Here is a 19,866-nt window from a genome sequence, read left to right as displayed (position 1 = left end):
AGTGATTGGTGAAGGGTATTTGGGGAAGAGATTTATGAAAAGGTATGAAGAGGAGAGAATAAGGTTAGGTGGGGATCCTGTGGGGTCCACAGATCAAGTGGGGTCAAGGACTTAACATCCCTGCTCCAATTAGGCGTGTAAAACGCCCTTGCTGTGCAATCTTGGCATTTAACGCCAGACTGCTGCCTGTTTCTGGCGTTAAACGCCCAAATGTAGCTTGTTTCTGGCGTTTAACACCAGGTAGATGCTTGCTTCTGGCATTAAACGCCAGCTTGGTGCCTGTTTCTGGTGTTAAACGCCAGACAGATGCTTGTTTCTGGCGTTTAAAAGCCAGACTGCTCTCCTCTAGGGTGTGCTATTTTTCATTCTATTTTTCATTATGCTTTTGATTTTTCAGCAGTTTTTGTGACTTCACATGATCATCAACCTAAAGAAAACATAAAATAACAATAGAAAATAAATAAATATAATTAGATAACATTGGGTTGCCTCCCAACAAGCGCTTCTTTAATGTCAATAGCTTGACAGTGAGCTCTCATGGAGCCTCACAGATGTTCAGAGCATTGTTGGAACCTCCCAACACCAAACTTAGAGTTTAACTGTGGGGGGCTTTGGTTGACTCTGCAGTGAGAGAAGCTTTTCATGCTTCCTCTCTATGGTTACAGAAGGAGATCCTTGAGTTTTAAACACAAGGTTATCCTCATTCAGTTGAAGGATCAATTCTCCTCTGTCCACATCAATCACAGCTCTTGCTGTGGCTAGGAAGGATCTTCCAAGGATGATAGATTCATCCTCATCCTTCCCAGTATCTAAGATTATGAAATTAGCAGGGATGTAAAGGCCTTCAACCTTTACTAGCACGTCCTCTACTTGTCCATAAGCCTATTTTCTTAAGTTGTCTGTCATCTCTAATGAGATTCTGGCAGCTTGCACCTCAAAGATTCCCAGTTTCTCCATTATAGAGAGTGGCATGAGGTTTATCCCTGACCCAAGGTCACATAGAGCCTTCTCAAAGGTCACGGTGCCTATGGTACAAGGTATTAAGAACTTTCCAGGATCCTATTTCTTTTGAGGCAATGTCAGTTGATCCAGATCACTCAGTTCATTGATGAGCAAGGAAGGTTCATCTTCCCAAGTCTCATTACTAAATAATTTGGCATTCAGCTTCATGATTGCACCAAGGTACTTGGCAACTTGCTCTTCAGTAACATCCTCATTCTCTTCAGAAGAAGAATACTCATCAGAGCTCATGAAGGGGATAAGGAGGTTTAATGGAATCTCTATGGTCTCTAGATGAGCCTCAGATTTCTTTGGTTCCTCAAAGAGAAACTCCTTGTTGATCACTGGACGTCCCAGGAGGTCTTCCTCACTAGGATTCACGTCCTCTCCCTCCCTTGTAGGTTCGGCCATGATGGTTAAATCAATGGCCTTGCACTCTCTTTTTGGATTCTCTTCTGTATTGCTTGGGAGAGTACTAGGAGGAGTTTCAGTGACTCTTTTACTCAGCTAGCCCACTTGTGCCTCCAAATTTCTAATGGAGGACCTTGTTTCATTCATGAAACTTAAAGTGGCCTTAGATAGATTAGAGACTATATTTGCTAAGCTAGATGGATTCTGCTCAGAATTCTCTGTCTGTTGCTGAGTGGATGATGGAAAAGGCTTGCTATTGCTGAACCTGTTTCTTCCACCATTGTTAAAGACTTGTTGAGGCTTTTGTTGATCCTTCCATGAGAAATTTGGGTGATTTCTCCATGAGGGATTATAGGTGTTTCCATAGGGTTCCCCCATGTAATTCACCTCTGCTATTGCAGGGTTCTCAGGATCATAAGCTTCTTCTTCAGAAGATGCCTCTTTAGTACTGTTGGATGATTCCTTCAATCCATTCAGACTCTGAGAGATCATATTGACTTGCTGAGTCAATATTTTATTCTGAGCCAATATGGCATTTAGAGTATCAATTTCAAGAACTCCCTTCCTCATAGGCATCCCATTATTCACAGGATTCCTTTCAGAAGTGTACATGAACTGGTTATTTACAACCATGTCAATGAGTTCTTGAGCTTCTGCGGGCGTTTTCTTAAGGTGAATGGATCCACCTGCAGAATGGTCCAGTGACATTTTTGATAGCTCAGATAGACCATCATAGAATATATCCAGGATGGTCCATTCTGAAAGCATGTCAGAAGGACACTTTTTGGTCAGTTCCTTGTATCTCTCCCAAGCTTCATAGAGGGATTCACCTTCTTTCTGTTTGAAGGTTTGAACATCCACTCTAAGCTTGCTAAGCTCTTGAGGAGGAAAGAACTTGGCTAAGAAAGCCGTGACCAGCTTATCCCAAGAGTTCAGGCTATCTTTAGGTTGAGAGTCCAACCATACTCTAGCTCTGTCTCTTACAGCAAATGGGAAAAGCATAAGCCTGTAGACCTCGGGATCAACCCCATTGGTCTTAACAGTATCACAGATCTGCAAGAATTCAGTTAAGAACTGAAAAGGATCTTCAGATGGAAGTCCATGAAACTTCCAGTTCTGTTGCATCAGAGAAACTAATTGAGGTTTAAGCTCAAAGTTGTTTGCTCTAATGGCAGGAAATGAGATGCTTCTTCCATGTAAATTGGAATTTGGTGCAGTAAAGTCACCAAGCATCTTCCTTGCATTGTTATTATTTTCGGCCATGTTTTCTTCTTTTTCGAAAATTTCTGTCAGATTTTCTCCAGAGAGTTGTGCTTTGGCTTCCCTTAGCTTCCTCTTCAGAGTCCTTTCAGGTTCAGGATCAGCTTCAACAAGAATGTTCTTATCCTTGTTCCTGCTCATATGAAAAAGAAGAGAACACAAAAGAAAATATGGAATCCTCTATGTCACAGTATAGAGATTCCTTTATGTGAGTATAAGAAGAGAAGAATGTAAGAAGGAGAAGAGAAAAACTCGAACAAAGAGAGGAAGATGGTGTTCGAATTTTGGGTGGAAGAAAAGTGTTAGTAGATGAATAAATAAATAGAAGGAGATGAGAGAGAGGGAATTTCGAAAATTAATTAAATTGGAATAAAAATATTTAAAATTTGAAAATTAAAATTGAAATTAAATTAAATTAAATTTTTAAAACAATTAATTAATTAAAAAGGAATTTTTGAAAAAGAGGGAAGGGATTTTCGAAAATTAGAGAGAGAATTAGTTAGGTAGTTTTGAAAAAGATAAGAATCAATTAAAAAGTCAAGTGGTTAATTGAAAAAGATTTGAAAATCAAATTTGAAAAGATAAGAAGTTAGATAAGATTTTGAAATTGATTTTGAAAAAGATGTGATTGAAATTTATTTTGAAAAAGAAATTTAAAAAGATTTGATTTTGAAAATTAAAGTTGATTACTTGACTAACAAGAAACTAAAAAGATATGATTCTAGAGTTTAAAGATTGAACCTTTCTTACTAGGCAAGTAACAAACTTAAAATTTTTGAATTAATCACATTAATTGTTAGCATTAATTTCGAAAATATGAAATGAAAATAAGAAAAAGATTTTTGAAAATCAATTTGAAATTTTCGAAAATTATGAGAGAAAAATGAAAAAGATTTTATTTTTGAAAAAGATTTGAAAAAGATAGAATTTTTAAATTGAAATTTTGATTTGACTCATAAGAAACAACTAGATTTTGAAAATTTTTGAAAAAGTCAAGTCAAATTTTCGAAAATTTATGAGTGAAAAAGGGAAAGATATTTTTTTTATTTTTTTTGAATTTTAATGATGAGAGAGAAAAACATAAAAAAGACTCAATGCATGAAAATTTTGGATCAAAACATGTGATGCATGCAAGAACACTATGAATGTCATGATGAACACCAAGAATACTTTGAATGTCAAGATGAACACCAAGAACTTATTTTTGAAAAATTTTCAAGACAAGAAAACATGCAAGACACCAAACTTAAAAATTTTTATTCTGTAGACATTAATAATTCAAGAATGCATATGAAAAACAAGGAAAGACACAAAACAAGAAAATATGAAGATCAAACAAGAAGACTAGCCAAGAACGACTTGAAAATCATGAAGAATGCAATGCATGAAATTTTCAAAAATAATTTTTTTAGAAAATTAAAAAGATGAAATTGACACCAAACTTAAAAATTGACTCTAGACTCAAACAAGAAATATAAAAATATTTTTTATTTTATGATTTTTAAAAAAAATTTTGGATTTTTCGAAAATTATTTGGAAAAAGCAAAATAAGGATTTCAAAATTTTTAATAGGAATTTCAGGAATCTTGCAGTGTTAGTCTAAAGCTCCAGTCCAGAAATTAGACATGGCTTACTAGCCAGCCAAGCTTTCAGTGAAAGCTCCGGTCCAAAACACTAGACATGGCCAATAGCCAGCCAAGCTTCTGCATACATAATTCAAGCATGTGAGGAGGAAGCCTCAGTCCAAAAGAATTTAGACATAGCTTTACAGCCAGCCAGGCTTCAACATGCTTCATGAAACACTAGAATTCATTCTTAAAAATTCCGAATAAGAATATATTTTTTTTGAAAATATTTATTTATTTATTTATTTATTTTATTTTTTTTCGAAAATAAGAATAATAAAAACAAAAAGGTTAAAATTAAAATAAATTTACCTAATCTGAGCAACAAGATGAACCGTCAGTTGTCCAAACTCAAACAATCCCCGGCAACGGCGCCAAAAACTTGGTGCGCAAAAATCGTGACGGTTCCATTCCTTGGTAACGGCGCTAAAAACTCAATACGCACGTTCATAATCTTAGTTCTTTGTCACAACTTCGCACAACTAACCAGCAAGTGCACTGGGTCGTCCAAGTAATAAACCTTACGTGAGTAACGGTCGATCCCACGGAGATTGTCGGCTTGAAGCAAGCTATGGTCACCTTATAAATCTCAGTCAGGCGGATTCAATTGATCATGGAGATTTAATAATTAAAAGATAAATAAAACGTAAATTTAAAGATAGAGATACTTATGTAATTCATTGGTGAGAATTTCAGATAAGCGTATGAAGATGCTTGTTCCCCCTGAACCTCTGCTTTCCTATTATCTTCATCCAATCATTCATACTCCTTTCTATGGCAAGCTGTATGTTAGGCATCACCGTTGTCAATGGCTACATCCTGTCCTCTCAGTGAAAATGGTCCAATGCGTTGTCACTGCATGGCTAATTATTCCGAGGGTTACCTGAAACTGGAGGTCGATCTCGGACGAGATTTTCTGTACTGGTCGGAGATAGCGTGTCCGGCTGACTGATGGCGGCCAGAGCTGTTGTATCCGACTTGTTGGACTTACAGCACTGCTGATCCTTGGCCACCGGAAGGTGGGGGGTACCTGCAAGAGACTCTGATGCTTAAGTTAGCATGGGTATTAAACAGGTTTTATGTAGAATCAGAGTATGAGTTATACCTGGGTGCTCCAGTGTATTTATAGTAGATGGTGCTGACCTTTCTGATAAGATAAGTTAGTTATCTTATCTTATCTTATCTTTATTTTGGGTGAAGTCAGCTTATCTTCAAGGGAACCGCCTTTATCTCTATAGGCTTGGATTGCCTTTGGATTTGGCTCGCGTTCCTCTATTTGGGCCCTTTACTGGGCTCTTTTGTTGATTTGGCCGACCTCTTTAAGAAGAGGTCGGGTAGCCTGACCTGAAGAGGTTGGTCGCTTTGTCGCCAATCATCCCAAGTCGGGTAGCTCGACCCAGGGTATGAACAGTGCCCCTGTTTGAGTTCGGTCTTTTTGTTAAGGTCGAGTCTTTGACTTCGGTCCTTCTCTGACGAAGCCAAACTCAAGTATTTTGTTGATTTCTTCCTTTTGTAGAATCTTTTGAATGTAGAACGTTTTCCTCTAAAAGCGCGCGCTTTTATATCAGCGCTTTATTCTTGGGAACGTGAGAGGGTTTAATACCTTCATTAATTAGTATTAATTGCCCCGTTTTCTCTTGGCTTTTTATTTTGAATTTCTCAATCAAAAACGGTTTCTCTTCTTCGCTCTTTCTTCGTAACTTCTCCCTTTACTCTCTCATTTTCTGTTTCTTGCCTGGAGTTCGTAGTTCCTTTCTGCAACGTCTGTTCTGCTACTGCTTTCTGTAGAAGAGGGGTGATTTCCAGATTTCTCCTTCCATCTTCGCAGCTTCCACTTTGAGGGGTGGCTTTGTTGCTTCTGCTCTTCAGCTTCTTTTCGAGGTTTTCTTCTATTCTCCAGGTTCGATTTTTCTTCCTCTGTTTCTTTATATGTCTGGTTTTAGAAAGTTTGATTTTTGCTCAGAGAAAGTTTGGATCTTTCTGCTTTTACCGTGCCTGATTATTGCGTGCTCTGGAATTTCTTCGTTTTTTGTGCGAATCTTTTTGCTTTTCTTGTTGCTTGAATCTTTTTTAGGGCTTTTGCATGTTGTTGTTGTTTCTGCTTGCGCCTTTGATGATGGTTTTTGCTTGATTCTGAAAAAAGGTTGTATCTTTGACGATTTTCCTGCTTTCGGCTTTTTGGTGTTTGTTATGCCCTTTTTGTTGGTAAAACTGTAGAAAGATAGTGACTTTGGTGATTTTTGCTTCTTTTGCGTTATTTGAGACCTTCTTTTGATGAATGCTGGGATGTAAGCTGTAGGGATTTCCTAAAACCTTGCCTTGTTTCTGCCTCCAAAGGATGCCCCAGGACTTTGGTTTGAGTCTTGGGGTTTTCCTTTCCTATGTGTTTGCCTGTGTCATTTTTGTCGAGTTGTTTTGCCCCTCGTCCGAGATATTTTTTTAGTAATCCAATCTTCTTTTCTTATTTGTAGGATTAGTCGGCATCATGTCTTCTCGCAATAACCTTGTAGAGGTGTCTTCCAAAGTTCCCGAGGGGATGTCTGATTGGCTGGACTCCCTTGTCCTAATGTGTGTCTCTATCGTGGATGCTGAATTTTGTGTAGAACTGAGGAGGCATCATAGGATTTGTAGTAGCAATGCCCGGGAGAAGGATTATGAACTTGTAGCTCCTTATTCTGATGAGAGGGCTTGCTTTTCTACTTTCGTCGAGGGGGAGCGTCCCTTCTTCTATGCTTACGAATACTTCTTCAATCAGTTAGACTTTACTTTTCCTTTTACCGCTTTTGAAACCGACCTATTGTGGTCATGTAACATTGCTCCATCCCAGCTTCATCCGAATTCCTGGGGTTTTATCAAAATATTTCAACTGCTTTGCCAAGAGTTAGGCATAACACCTTCTGAAACTCTTTTCCTTTATCTTTTTGTCTCGGCCAAAACCGGAGGTTCCTCGAAAAAGAAAGCTTCCTGGGTTTCTTTCAGATCGGCCTAGGGACATAAAGTTTTTGCCATGTATGATGAGTCATTTAAAGATTTTAAGAACTATTTCTTCCGAGTCCGTGCTGTTGAGGGGTCCGCCCCTTTTTTCTTGATGAAAATGACGAGCCTGCTTTTCCTCTAGAGTGGCAAAAGAATGTGAGAGTGCCACGTTATACATGGGAGATGCTTAATGAGGTTGAGCGGGCCTTTGTAATTGTTCTTGAAGATTTGTGGGGGAAACCATCCCATCTGGATACGAAGAGATTTTTGAGTGATCCATCTTTGGTTCGAACTGCTTTGTTTTTATATTTGCTTCTGAGCTTTTCTTCTCCTATGTTGTAACTTGTCTTTTGTGGTTAATTTTGTATTTTTAAAGATGTCAAAAAATAATGATTCCATGAAGGCCTACAAGAAGGCGAAGAAGGCTGCTACTGCTCAAAACATCTCGGCCAAGGCAGCCGGGGAGGGATCTTCCCAAGTGCAAGTGAAGCCGCCCGTGCCAAGTTCTCCTGGGCCGAGGAAAGTGATCCCGACTCCTCGGGTTCGTCTGGCCGAGCCTCCACGGTCTTCAGCTGCTACTTCTGGTGCTCCTCCCAATAAGAAACAAAAACAACTGAGGTCTTCAACCTTGACGCCCCTGATTTTAATGCAATCGAATTTGTAGATCAGCAGATCGGTCCCTACGGTACCCTCCCTATGGATGATGTGTCAATCCTTTGCCATCTGGATTTTATGACCCGAAACAGTGTTAAAATGGCATACATGGGGGCTGCCTTATACCGAACTGCTCAGAATCTTCCTCTCCATGCCACTAAGGAATTTATGGAGGAGGCTAAACAGGAGTTCGACCGGATGAAGGGCCTGAAGGAGGAGCTTGAGGTAAAGGTAGCCAAGTTGGAGAAGGATCTGGAGAATGAGAAGGCGAGTTCCCTCTCTCTGGCGGCTTCGGTGAGGCTGGCCGAGGATACGGCTATGAGACATAAGGACAGTTATGTGACATCATATCGGGAGGTGGTGCGCCTAAGGGAGGAGTTGGAGAATGCCCGAGCTGATTACTCTGAGCTCCAAGGTCATCTCGTTGGCAGTGTGATTGCTGCTTACGAGAACCTGAAGGAGCAGGTTCGGATTATTGCTCCCGAGGCTGACCTCACTCTCTTCAGCCTGGAGAATGTCGTCAGGGATGGTAAGGTTGTCCCTGATGATGAGGATGATGATGATGTTGAACCTCTGCCTGTTCCTTCTGCCAAGGTGTCAACTCCTACTGTTCCTCCTGCTGAGGTCGGCCTTCCTGCTTCTGATCCTGACTGCCAGATCTTAAACCGGGACGATGGTACTGTGGATGCTATTCCTCTCCAGGCTCGCCCTCCTTCTCCTCGGACTGATGCTATTAAAAGGTCTTCTGATCTTTAGTTTTTAGATATCTGTGTAGTTGGCCCGGCTTGTGGGCTTTTAACTCTTTATTTTGTGGTTGGTATCTTTTGATGACACTCTTTTTGGTTGCTTTTAGCAACCCATTAAAACAAAACACGGCAAGTAGCTCCTAAGTTTTTGGGTTTGACCCTGAAGTTTGTTTATTTTGTGTCACGCTTGTTTGCATCTGTCTTAACTCCTTGCTGCTCAGTCTCTTTGAGCTGTGGATCCTTAGTCCATAACCGACTTCTTTACGTCGTCTTATTCCAAATTATTTTGTAATTGGCCGACGTCATCGTGTCGATTTTTCTCAGTTATCTTTAGTAATCCATTCTTTAGTTGGACCTTGGTGGGTCTCTTTTATGGATTACTTTTTATAACTTTGTAGCTTGGTTGGGCCGACTTCATCATGTCGGTTCTTTCTAAGCTATTTTTGTAATCCTCTTTTTTGGACCTTTGTCAGGTCTCTTTCAAGGATTACTTCTATAACTTTTGTTTTTGTAGGAGACTGACTTCGTTAGGTCGATCTCTTCTAAGTTATTTTTGTAATCCTCTTTCTTGGACCTTTGTCAGGTCTCTTTCAGGGATTACTTCTATAACTTTTGTTTTTGTAGGAGACCGACTTCGTTAGGTCGATCTCTTCTAAGTTATTTTTGTCATCCTCTTTCTTGGACCTTTGTCAGGTCTCTTTCAGGGATTACTTCTATAACTTTTGTTTTTGTAGGAGACCGACTTCGTTAGGTCGATCTCTTCTAAGTTATTTTTGTAATCCTCTTTCTTGGACCTTTGTCAGGTATCTTTCAAGGATTACTTTTATAACTTGTTTGTAGGAGGTCGACTTCCTTGCGTCGTCCTCTTTCTAAGTTATTTTTGTAGTCCTCTTTTTTGGACCTTTGTCTGGTCTCTTTCAGGGACTACTTTTATAACTTTTCATTTTGGGCTGACTTTGTCATGTCGGGCCTTTCTAAGTTAAAGTAATCCTCTTTAATAGGGTTGGCCAGACCTCTTTCCAGGGTTTACTTATAACTTGGGTTGACTTGGTCTGACTTCTTAACGTCGGCCAGTCTTTAAGTTATTATTTAGCAATCCATAAGACCTCGTCAGGTTCTTTTTCGGATCACTTTCGATAACTTCTTACATTATTCTGTGTTCATCTTTGCCGATTTGTAGAAAGTGGTTGCTATCTTTAGATCGTCTTTTGGGTGAATCGCGTTTTCACCTTTATCGGACGATTATCTTTATCGTGATCGTGCAGTGAAATTGTTATTCACTTTCTGCCGATCTGTTGCTTTATAATCGGACGATGAATGCTTCAGATTAATGCATCTTGAAAACTTGTCGAATATCTAATATATATTTTATTCAAAGGAAAGTGCAAATATATACATGTGGGAATTTCTCATCCCTTTATGTTGAATAGTGTTTGAGTCTCAACTTGGTGCCTCATTAAAAAACCTTTTCAGGAAAAAGAGTGCATCCAATAGTGAGATTTTTTACTTTTTCTAGCTGTAGTACCTTCTTAGGTTGCAGGTGTGCCATGATCTGGGAAGCTCTCGTCTATCGAGTTCGCACAGTCTGTAGTAGCCCTTCCCAAGTACTTTTACAACTCGGTAGAGTCCTTTCTAGTTTGCTGCCAACTTTCCTTCTCCTGGTCGAGTTGTTCCAATATCATTTCGGATTAGGATGAGATTTTTCTCTGCGAAACCTCTCGGCACTACCCTTTGATTATATCTGGAAGCCATTCGACGCTTTAGTGCTTCTTCCCTGATCCGAGCTCTTTCTTGGATTTCAGGTAGTAGGTCAAGCTCTTCCCTCTGAAGTTGGGAGTTTGCTTCCTCATTGTAGTGGACTACTCTGGATGACCCTTCCTCGATCTCTACTGGGATCATTGCCTCCACTCCATATGCTAGTCGAAAGGGTGATTCGTTTGTGGTGGAGTGTGGCGTTGTTCGATATGCCCATAGGACTTGTGGAAGTTCTTCGGCCCAAGCTCCCTTTTTGCATCTTGTAGTCTCCATTTCAACCCAGCCAATATGACTTTGTTGGCAGCTTCTGCCTGTCCATTGGCTTGAGGGTGTTCGACGGAGGTGAACTGGTGCTTTATATTCAAGTCGGCTACTAGTCTCCTGAAGCCTGCGTCTGTGAATTGAGTGCCATTGTCTGTAGTGATGGAGTATGGAACCCCAAACCTTGTGACAATGTTCCTGTATAGGAATTTCCGGCTTCTTTGAGTGGTGGCATTGACTAGGGGCTCTGCCTCAATCCATTTTGTAAAATAGTCTACTCCGACTATGAGGAATTTTACTTGTCCTGATCCCTGGGGAAAGGGTCCGAGAAGATCAAGTCCCCATTTTGCAAATGGCCAAGGCGAGGTTACACTGATGAGCTCTTCTGGCGGGGCGATGTGGAAGTTGGCATGTTTCTGACATGGTGGACATGTCTTTACAAATTCTATAGCTTCTTTCTGTAAGGTTGGCCAGTAGAAGTTCTGTAGCATTTCTTGGATGAGGCTTCTATTGTTGCCCCCTGGTTTGGTGCTGGCTAGTTTCGAGAGTGCGTCAGCTCGGGCATTTTGTTCGCGGGGTATGTGGCAGATCTTATATTCCCCGAGGAGTCCGAGCTGTTCTTTGGTTTTATCCAAATACTTTTTCATGGTGGGATCTTTGGCTTGGTAGCTCCCCGTTATCTGTGAGGTGACTACTTGTGAATCACTGTAGATGTTGAGTTTTTAAGCTCCAACCTCTTTAGCCAGCTTCAAACTAGCTAATAACGCTTCATATTCTGCCTGGTTGTTTGAAGCCGGGAACCCGAACTTGAGGAATAGCTCAACTTGGGTTCCTTGGTTGCTTTCTATTATCACACTTGTGCCGTTTCCAGTCTTATTTGAAAAACCGTCCATATAGAGATTCCATTATGTGGGAATTTTCAGGGCATCTGTGAATTCTGCGATGAAGTCGGCCAGATATTGTGATTTGATGGCCGTCCGAGCTTCATATTGGAGGTCGAACTCGGATAGCTCGACTGTCCATTGTAAAATTCTGCCTGCCAGATCTGTTTTTTGCAATATTCCTTTTATGGGCTAGTTGGTTCGAACCCTAATGGTGTGAGCCTGGAAGTACGGGCGAAGTCGTCGAGACGTTAGAATGAGGGTGTAGGCAAATTTTTCTATTTTCTGGTAGTTCAACTCGGATCCGTGTAGCGCTTTACTAATGAAGTAGACGGGTTGTTGCCCACTTTTGTCTTCTCTGACTAGTGCAGAGGCTATTGCCTGGCTTCCTACTGCGAGATATAATATGACCGGTTCTCCTTCTCGTGGTCGAGATAAGATAGGCGGCCGTCCTAAGAACTCCTTGAAGTCTTGGAAGGCTTGTTCACCTTCTGTCGTCCATTCGAACTGCTTTCCCTTCCTTAAAGTAGCATAGAAGGGGAGAGATCTTATCGTTGCCCCTGCTAAAAATCTGGATAGGGCGGCCAATCTCCCGTTGAGTTGCTGCACTTCTTTGACACAGGTGGGGCTCTTCATGTTGAGTATAGCTTGGCATTTATCCGGGTTTGCTTCAATTCCTCTTTGTGTGAGCATGAAACCTAGGAATCTGCCTGCTTCCACCGCAAAGGTGCATTTTGTAGGATTGAGTCGCATGTCGTGCTTCCTTATAGTGTTGAATACTTGAGCCAGGTCGGACAATAATGTATCTTCGCTTTGTGTTTTTATCAACATGTCGTCCACATAGACTTTCATGATTTTTCCAATGTGGTCTGAGAAGACTTTATTCATCAGCTTTTGATAAGTAGCTCCCGCGTTCTTGAGACCGAAGGGCATCACGATGTAGCAGTAATTTGCTTTCGGCATTAAAAACGAGGTCTTTTCTTGATCTGGTGGATACATGGGGATTTGGTTGTATCCCGAGTATGCGTCCATAAACGAGAGGTATCTATACCCGGAGGAAGCATCTACCAGAGCGTCGATACTTGGGAGTGGGTAAGGATCTTTTGGGCAGGCTTTGTTGAGATCGGTGTAATCGGTACACAATCACCACTTCCCATTTGATTTTTTCACCAAGACGACGTTGGCTAGCCATAGTGGGTACTTGACTTCTCTTATGAATCCTGCCTCCAGTAGTGCCTGTACCTACTCTTCCACAGCTTGGGATCGGTCTGACCCAAGTTTTCTTCGTCTCTGCTGCACCGGCCGAGATCCTGGATAGACCGCCAACTTGTGGCACATTAGCTTGGGGTCTATGCCTGGCATGTCTGCGGCTTTCCATGTGAAGAGATCGACATTATCACGTAAGAATTGTATCAGTAATTCTTTTAAGTCTCCTCTTAGGATCGTCCCGATATTAGTTATTTTGTCCGAGGTGTCTCCGATCTGAACCTTCTCTATCTCGCCTTCTGGCTGCGGACAGAGTTCTTTTCGTCACTGAACTCCACCAAGCTCAATTGTATAAAACTCTTCTCCTCTGCCTCTGAGGTTTAGACTTTCATTATAACAGCGGCGCGCCATCTTTTGATCCGCTTTTATTGTAGCTATCCCTTCTGCAGTTGGGAATTTCATGCATAGATGTGGGGTCGAGACTATTGCGCCAAGTTGATTTAATGTGGTCCGACCTATTAGGGCATTGTAGGCTGAACTCACGTCGACCACAATGTAGTCTATCTTGAGCGTCTTGGATTGGTTCCCTTTTCTGAAGGTTGTGTGTAGTGATACGTATCCTAGTGGTTGTACTGGGGTATCTCCCAGTCCGAACAAGCTGTTCGGGTATGCCTTAAGCTCCCTTTCCCCCAAGCCGAGCTTGTCGAAGGCAGTTTTGAATAAGATGTCGGCGGAGCTCCCTTGGTCTATTAATGTGCGATGTAGATTAGCGTTCGCCAATATGATAGTGATGACCATGGGATCGTCGTGTCCCGGGATGATGCCAGATGCGTCCTCTTTAGTGAATGTTATCGTAGGGATGTCGGGTGCTTCCTCCTTTCCCTCGACATGATATACTTCTTTGAGATATCTTTTGTGAGATGATTTGGAGATCCCACCTCCTGCGAATCCATCGTGTATCATGTGGACGTGTCTCTCTGGTGTCTGAGGTGATCGTTCAGTTCGTCCGGCATCTTCGTCCCTTCGTCTCTTTCTTTGGTCATCATCTCGGGTAGCCAGAAATCGATCTAATTTTTCTTCTCTCACCAATTTTTCTATGATATTTTTTAAGTCGAAGCACTCGTTGGTGGAGTGCCCTCGGACTCGATGGTATTCACAGTATTCCTTCCGGTTTCCTCCTCCCCTTTTGCCTTTGAGTGGCTGTGCTTGGGGGATTTTCTACGTATGGCAGACTTCTTTATATACGTCGACCAGGGATGCCCTGAGAGGAGTGTAATTATGGTATTTTTTTATTTTCTCCCCTTGTCGATCTTCTTTCCTTTTGGATTCCTTGTCTTTATCTCGGTAGGGGGTCCCAGATTTCGAGGTTTCTCCCAACCGAGCATTTTCTTCCATGTTGATATATTTTTCTGCTCGCTCTTGGACTTCGTCTAAGGAGGTAGGGTACTTCTTTGATATAGATTGGCTAAAAGGTCCCTCTCGTAGGCCGTTGATGAGTACCATGATGGCGGCCTCTGTTGGTAAGCTTTGTATGTCCATGCATGTTTTGTTGAATCTTTCCATGTAGTTGCGGAGGCTCTCCCAATCTCCTTGCTTGATCCCTAGTAAACTGGGAGCGTGCTTGGCCTTATCTTTCTGGATGGAAAATCTAGCCAGGAACTTTTTGGCCAGGTCGTCAAAGTTTGAGATGGACTTGGGAGGTAGGTTGTCGAACCATCTGATTGCTATCTTCGTGAGAGTTGTTGGAAAGGCTTTACAGCGAACGGCATTTGAGGTGTCGGTGAGGTACATTCTGCTTCTAAAATTGCTGAGATGATGGTTGGGATCTGTGGTGCCATCATACAAAATCATATCCGGGAGTTTGAAGTCTTTTGGAATTTTAGTTTTCATGATTTCCCTGGTGAATGGATCTTGTTCTTTGCGTGAATTTTCCTCAGGAGCGGTCCGAGGAGCTTTTGATTTGAGATCGGCTTCTAGTTGCAGTAGTTTATCTTCCAATTCTCGACGCCGCCGTACCTCTCTTTGTAGATCCTTTCCAACCTCTCATTGTTGTTGGGTTTCTTTTTCAAGTTGCTTTAAGCGATCTTGAAGTGCTTCTATTACCCCGGGATTTGATGAGTTTTTATCCCCGTTGGATTCCAGAGCATCCTTCAATGTAGTGTCCGCGTTCTTGTGCGGCGTTCTGTTTTCTAGATCTGAATCGTGGTCGTTGTCATGGCCATCCACCATGGTGTTGGGATGACTTCCAGGATCCCCGGCAACGGTGCCAATGTTCCGAGGGTTACCTGAAACTGGAGGTCGATCTCGGACGAGATTTTCTGTACTGGTCGGAGATAGCGTGTCCGGCCGACTGATGACGGCCGGAGCTGTTGTATCCGACTTGTTGGACTTACAGCACTGCTGATCCTTGGCCACCGGAAGGTGGGGATACCTGCAACAGACTCTGTTGCTTAAGTTAGCATGGGTATTAAACAGGTTTTATGTAGAATCAGAGTATGAGTTATACCTGGGTGCTCCAGTGTATTTATAGTAGATGGTGCTGACCTTTCTGATAAGATAAGTTAGTTATCTTATCTTATCTTATCTTTATTTTGGGTGAAGTCAGCTTATCTTCAAGGGAACCACCTTTATCTCTATAGGCTTGGATTGCCTTTGGATTTGGGTCGCGTTCCTCTATTTGGGCCCTTTACTGGGCTCTTTTGTTGATTTGGCCGACCTCTTTGAGAAGAGGTCGGGTAGCCTGACCTGAAGAGGTTGGTCGCTTTGTCGCCAATCATCCCAGGTCGGGTAGCTCGACCTAGGGTATGAACACTAATCATCTGTCGGTTCTCGATCATACTGGAATAGGATCCATTGATCCTTTTGCGTCTGTCACTACACCCAGCACTCGCGAGTTTGAAGCTCGTCACAGCCATCCCTTCCCAGATCCTACTCGGAATACCACAGACAATGTTTAAACTTTCCGGATCTCAAGAATGGCAGTCCATGGATTCTAACTTATACCACGAAAATTCTGATTAAGGAATCCCAGAGATACTCATTCAATCTAAGGTAGAACGGAAGTGGTTGTCAGGCACGCGTTCATAAGTTGGAAATGATGATGACTGTCACGATCATCACATTCATATTGAGGTGCGAATGAATATCTTAGAATCGGAATAAGCTTGAATTGAATAAAAAAAACGATAGTACTTTGTATTAATTCATGAGGAACAGCAGAGCTCCACACTTTAATCTATGGTGTGTAGAAACTCTACCATTGAAAATACATAAGAACAAGGTCCAGGAATGGCCGAGAGGCCAGCCCCCTAAACATGATCAAAGGATCAAAAGATAATCCAAAGATGTAAATACAATAGTAAAAAGTCCTATTTATGCTAAACTAGTTACTAGGGTTTACAGAAATGAGTAAATGATGCAGAAATCCACTTCTGGGGCCCACTTGGTGTGTGCTTGGGCTGAGCATTGAGCTTTACACGTGTAGAGGTCTTTCTTGGAGTTGAACGCCAGTTTATAACCTATTTCTGGCGTTTAACTCCACTTTGCAACCTGTTTCTGGCGTTTGACTCCAGAATGCAGCATGGAACTGGCGTTCAATGCCAGTTTGCATCGTCTAAACTCGGGAAAAGTATGGACTATTATATATTGATGGAAAGCCCTAGATGTTTAATTTCCAACGCAATTGAGAGCGCGCCATTTGAAGTTCTGTAGCTCCAGAAAATCTACTTTGAGTGCATGGAGGTCAGAATCCAACAGCATCTGCAGTCCTCCTTCAACCTCTGAATCTGATTTTTGCTCAAGTCCCTCAATTTCAGCCAGAAAATACCTGAAATCATAGAAAAACACACAAACTCATAGTAAAGTCCAAAAATGTGATTTTTATTTAAAAATTAATAAAAAAATATACTAAAAACTAACTAAATTATACTGAAAACTATGTAAAAATAATGCCAAAAAGCGTATAAATTATCCGCTCATCATGTCCTGACAACTTGACAAGGACCAGGCACCTTCCTTGGTAACAATTTTAGATAGTAACTAGTAATTTGTCTAAAGCAGCCAACATATAATCATAAGCTCAAAAGATTATTGCCCTACAGCAATGCTTTTAGACATTCAAGTGAATTGATATCCATAATAAAATTGTTACTTAACTCTTCTTAACCCTTTACGCTTAAGGATGAAATTAATTAGTGAAATTTAGGAATTGAAAAGTTTGACACTCACACACAAAAGAACATATATAAGACAAAAGCATTGTGGTAGCGATAGATTTTAGTCTGAAGGTGCACCATGGGTCAAGTGCAGTATAATGATTATTAAAGGCCTCGAGATTTTAGCATCATGGCTTTTACTTTTGTCTATTTATTTGCTTTAATTTAAACGAAGTTACGCTTAAGGGATAAGAATATACTTTCATTCACATGTTCAAATGCATTCTTTTCCAGACACCAGTTGTGTTTCTTAAAGCTCATTTATGCAAACAAGCTCAATTGATGCGATTAAGTATCATATCAGAATGAGCTGCTAATGCTACACTGAAAATTTTTACCTTGTGACATGTATTGGGATCTTGAAGAAGCCATAGAAGACAATCAACTGCCATATACTACCAATCATCTGAAGACTGTGCAATATTACACAAAGCTTCAATAATACTGGAGCAACTGGCAATAGGTCCTCTACCAACATTGCAACTGACTAGCCCATTCCTCAGCCTTCCTGGACTCTATTTTAACACAACCCATGCCACGTGTAAGCAAATCACGGTGATAACTTAGCCTTCTATCAACATATTGATAAAAGTGCGAATAAACTATTTCCAAGGAACTCATTGCTAACTGAATAGAGAGCTTAAGAATTTCACCAGGACTTGCTACAGTGGGAAAAGTGCTGGCATATGTAGCTAAATGTCCTAAAGCTTGTATTGCTACTCTCTGCTCAACTAGAGCAAGAATGACCCCAGCATGCACAGCACTTTCAGCAAATTCTTCCATATTCATTGTGTAGGAACCAATTATATGAGCTGCATAATAAGGAATGTAAATATTTTGGTCGTGAAAAAGCCAGCACCGATTCTTCAGTCCCTTCCATATTAGAGTAGCCATGCATTCAAAAATTCCTAGCTCTATGAATTCAGGGTCATTTGGATGCGTCATTGTCGTGTTCCACAAGCCACTAATAGGAAGCACCTGACCATCATCATCCTGAGATGGAAGTTCCCGAAAGAATTTCAGTATATTTGCTCTACGTTTGCTTGGATTCCCTTCCTTCATAACACAAAAGAAGCACCCTGGGTATGGGCAGTCTAATGAAATCCATGCTTGGTAAACTCAGAACAAAAATCCAATAAATCAGCAACTCGCAAAATCAGCTCCTCATAAGGTGGCTAAACAAGAAAATTAATTTAATACTGCACCAAAAGTGAAATACATGATCAGTATATTTAGCTAACATCTGATAAGAACAAAATCACATAATGCCCAAGACTGTATAATAGGCAAGCCTACTCATGGATTTACATATAACAGGTAATACCAAACTAATTGGCAGTTGCTTGTTTGTAGTTCCCTAAATAACATAAGATTATAAGCGGAAAAAAAAAGGGGGGAAAATGATCATGGGTTGTTCGAGCTCCCAGCTGCGTTACTCGCGCTAGCCATAACCGTTTGGCTTTGAAGATGGAGAAGACAAGAGAAGAGAACCGAAGAGAAGAGAAGAGTGTGATCACTGTGGAGATGGTTCTTCAAAATTGGGGATTAGGGTTTTTAATTTGAATTGAGGGACCAAATTGAATCAGAACATTTTACTCTACCATGTCAGCTAGCCGTTTCTTTGCCAACGTATCCCGAAGGAGGCCAACTCAGCTTTCCGATAGCACCAGATGGACGAAATGTGCTGGAAGGACGAGTCTGAGTCCCACAGTGCAACTTCAGGGATGAATATGGGTAACTTTTAAGTTCAGGGACTACTATGAAGCTCGAGTGCAACTTCAGAGACCACTTTGAGGCTTAACTCCTAAAAAATTATTCATTCTTCAAATTAATTCTCAAAAGATTTTTTTACTCATATTAGTTCTTGAAAGATAAAACGTAAGTGAAATTAGTTCTTCCGTTAGTTAGATGATGACATGTCACGTTAAGTGCCACGTGGCATGATAACATGGTAGGTTAATGACACGTGTCACAAGATGATTGGTTGATGTGTCAGGTCAGTGACACCTAGTACGTCACGTGTCACTTGACATGTAAAAAAGTTATTTATAATCAAAATAGTCCCTGAAAGTCTAGACGTAAGTCATTTTCATCCTAAAATTTTAAAAATTAATCAAATTAGTCCTTATATAAATTTCTTTTATTATTTCTTCATAATATTAAATTTGAAATATTTTTTAATAGTACTAATTTTAATATTATTTTTTAGACCTTAAAAAAAAATATTCTCTTTATATAAAATAATAAAAATAATTAAATTATTATAAAGTTATTTTGTAATTTGTATTTTAAAATTTTATATTTTCAAATTGTAATTTTTTATAGTGAAATTTTTTTATTTGAATGAGTTTATCAAATTATTGTTTATTATATATTTAAGAATTTAATAGTTTAAATCTATAGTAGTTATTTTAAAATTTAAATCTTTTAAAATTAAAATTTGTATTATTGTTTAATTTATATGGTAGAACTCAATAATTAAAAAACTGATTTGTATCTTAATATTTTAATACAGTTTTTTTAAAATAACTACTATATTTATTTAGTGAGATCTGAAAGATTATAACATTTAAAATAACTACTATATTTATTTAGTGAAATCCAAAATATTAAAACTTTTAGGTAGTTCATAGTTTCTAAATTAATAAAATTCTTTCATTTCTTATTTCAGTTGGATTCATTTCTTATATAACTAATTCCTTTCAATTAAAATGTAGCAAGAGATTAATGCTTTCAAGCTTGAATATGGTCCAAATATTCTGTTGCACAAACTGAACAAAATCAAAGACCAAGTGATTCGGGCATTTGAAGCAATAAGACTCCCGAAGCCATCTGCTGTCCTCCCCAGCCCTTATTGTAAATTCACATTTGCGGATAT

General features: G+C 40.3%; 1 pseudogene; it reads right to left on the bottom strand.

Moving 5' to 3' along the window:
- The window catches only part of LOC107646828, a 32,923-nt pseudogene that overhangs the window by 4,568 nt on the left and 8,489 nt on the right, over positions 1 to 19,866 (bottom strand).

This window comes from Arachis ipaensis, chromosome B06 (assembly GCF_000816755.2).
Source record: "Arachis ipaensis cultivar K30076 chromosome B06, Araip1.1, whole genome shotgun sequence".
Classification (NCBI taxonomy): domain Eukaryota; kingdom Viridiplantae; phylum Streptophyta; class Magnoliopsida; order Fabales; family Fabaceae; genus Arachis; species Arachis ipaensis.
This window is presented reverse-complemented; position numbering and strand designations above follow the sequence as displayed.